The following is a 3475-nucleotide window of genomic DNA, read 5'->3' as shown; positions in this document are numbered from 1 at the left end:
TATACATGAGAGTAAATTAGGTGAAATCTAAACTCCAACAACATCTTCATCTCATATTATCAACTTCATCCATTCATTCTTGTGTTTAACCTAAATTGATCAAATTGCATTCATGTTTATTTTATTGCATTTGCATTCAAAAACCCAAAAAATATGTTCTTTAGAGTCTTAATTAATTGAGTAATCAGATAATTGTTTAGTGTCGTGAGTCTCTTGGGTTACGATACTTGATTTTACCATTTTATATTACGTGTGCGATTTGGTACACTTGTCAATCCATCAACACAACATCAAGATTTTCTTTACCTTGAGTGAATTTTGCCAATGTGCTGGTTAAGTACTCAATTTTCTCAACATGTAGAGGACAATTATCACACTCTTTCTCAGTAACTTCTACTTCGGTCTTTACTGTCTTTGTAGATTTCAGAGCTTCTTCAAGATCTTTTCCAAGCAATATAAGCTTTCCTCTCCTTTCTGTTCTTGTCCTGAGGATACTTGGAGAATTATTTATGCTTGTTCTTCAAGTCTGGACAGTCAGGCTTGATATGACCATCCTTTTCACATTTATAACATTGAACAGCGTTGCTTCTTGAACTCTTCTTTCCTCCTCTTGAGAAACATGCATTGTTAGTTGCAAAATTTTTATTTTTCATGAATCTGCCAAATTTTCTTACCATCATATTCATCATTTCTTTTTCTGGTATATTTGCATCTGATTCGGTTTCAGGTTCATGAATCTTTGTAGCTTTCTTGCTTGTGGCTTTTAGAGCAATCGATTTCTTCTCTTCAATATTTTCTTCCTCCTTTAGCCTTCCAAGCTCCAATTCATGTTCTCTGAGTTTTCCAAACAATGTAGCCATGTTCATGTTGGTTAAGTCTCTTTGATTTAAAAATTGCAGTAACCTTGGGTTGCCAGCTTCCATTCAGACTTTTCAATATCTTGATATTGATCTCTTCTTTGTCAAACATTTTTCCTAGAGCCATGAGGTGGTTGACTATATGCGTGAATCTTTTCTGCACCTCGTAGATAGTCTCACCATCCTTCATTCTGAATAATTCATACTCTTGTATCACTGAATTCTTTCTGGCTCTTTTTACTTCGTGTGTGCCTTCATGAATAACCTCAAGAACCTCCCACATTTCCTTGGCAGTCTTGCATTGTGATATCCTGAAAAATTCATCCATGGTTAGTGCAGAAGTAATAACATTTCTAGCCTTAACATCATATTGAGCTCTTCGATTCTCATCTTGAGTCCACTCAGAAAATTTTTTCAAAATAGTTTTCCCATTAACAACATCAGTTGGCTCAAATGGACTGTTTAGAGTTGCATCCCTAACTCCTTTATCCACGGATTCAAGAAAGATTTGCATCGTAATTTTCCAGAAAGCATAGTTTTTTCCAGCAAATATTGGTGGTCTATTCGTGGATGCACCTTCACCAAAGGTTTGAAAATTGAAAGCCATTTTGCAGGATCAGTCGATTTAAAGAAAGAGATAATCGACTTGTTTTTCAAATATCTTACGAAAACCAGCTCTACTGCCAATTGTTGAAAATAGAATGGCTTAATTTCTCACACCAAGAGGGGTGTGAATTGGTGAAATGTAAAAACAATGTTTTCTTTAAATCTTTTTCGCAAAAGGGATGTCGTTAACAGCTTTCTTGAAACGCAAGGAAAAAGATTTGTTTATGCAATGGAAATTAAATCGATTAAGTAAAGTAAGAAGTCAACTGAATAAAAGAGTGCAGGGATAGAAAATTCAAATGCTGAGTTTTTATACTGGTTCGGCCAAGCCTACATCCAGTGTCCTTCCACCATAGGAAGCAAATGCACTATAATGATCAAAGTTTTTACAACAAGGCTTTTATAGAGACCTCCACGTCAAAAATATAAAACATCTCTCTAACCCTCTAATCAAAATATAGGCATATACAAATAGACTAGCAGTAAGAATCCCTTCTCTTGTAGTCCAAACAATTTGAGCCACCCTCAAAGTCAAGAACGCAGCACGCTCTTCTTCCTGTAATCACAATAGGGAACCTCAATCCAATCTTCACAAGATTGTAGCCTCTGATCTCTCAGTTAACCCCAATGTGCAGAAATGATCAGCCTTTGTACGTGTAGTTAACTTGTTCTTCAAGAATCCACAAGTAGATGATCACCACGGTCACTTCTTGTTTCTTGGAGTTTTTTCTCCCCTTCTATAAGAATGCACTTTCTGCAAAAGATATCACAAACTGTTAGATTCACAAAAGTTCTTACAGAAATCAAATTTGCGTCAATTTATAGATTTTCACAATTCAGACGCATTTTAATCGACTTAGCTACTAATGCAGTCGAATATAGCAATTCTGTTATAGCAGTTAGCATCAATCAATGTCGTTAATTGAATGTACAATTAATGCAGTCGAATCTCATTTAATGCTTGTTCAACATATTTAAAAATATAGTCTTTTTAATTCAAGCATTAATTGAATTTCAAAACTGTAACAGATTTAGTCGAATGCAGGTTGCATGTAATCGACTATATAACACAGTTAAACAAAGTTTTGAAAAACTTTTACTTTAAAAATCCTCACAACACACTTTGAAAATGGTTTGTGCAAAGCCATGAGTTTTAATCGACTCAACCCATAATGAAGTCGACTTAAAACTGTTGTTTTGCCACAGAATTAAAAGTTCAACATAAGTGCTTGTGGTATTCCTGCTATAAAACATCAGACATGCATTCACCAATAAAATCAATTATATAGCATAGTGAAATGCAATGTATCAACACAATCATGTTCTAAATGCTTTAAACAAATTTACACAATGATTAAAACATATAGCATGTAAGCAATAGAACATGTAACACATAAACATCACATGTGTTATTAATTATGTTGTCATCATCAAAAACCAGAAGTTCTGAGATTGTAGGTTCAGCTAAACCAGTGTTCCCTTATCAACAATCTCAACACTTTAGATGAAGAAGTTATTCTAAGAAACAAGATTAGCAACCTTGAAACAAAAGAGTCTGAGTCTAATATAGCTGTAAATCCTATTGAATGTTTGTCTTGTAAGAGTCATATGTTTGTCATTAATATACTTGAAAACCTACTTGCTAAAGCAATCAAATCTACCTCACATGTTCAAAATGATTTTAAGATACGCAACTTTAAAAACAAGAACATGCATCAACATAAGAAACCTAAAGCTAAAAGAACTCGTACAGTTTGGGTTGAAAAAGGCACATTTGTGAAAAATAAAATTCCTAGTGTTTGTTGTTTTTATTGCATGAAGCATGGCCATACATCAAACAAATGCAACATTAAACATTTTGGAGTGCCAAATGGAAAATGTGCATGTATTAAGATTGTTAAATAAAGGTTTCTTGTTTGTACTAACCCCAAGGACCCATAATGAGATTGGGGACCTAAATTTCTTGCTTAACTTGTTTTGTAGGAACTTTCTAAGTCAAAGAAGTCATTGTG

The sequence above is a fragment of the Vigna angularis genome, chromosome 2 (assembly GCF_016808095.1).
Source record: "Vigna angularis cultivar LongXiaoDou No.4 chromosome 2, ASM1680809v1, whole genome shotgun sequence".
NCBI classification, from domain to species: Eukaryota; Viridiplantae; Streptophyta; class Magnoliopsida; order Fabales; family Fabaceae; genus Vigna; species Vigna angularis.
Note: the sequence above shows the minus strand (reverse complement) of the source record.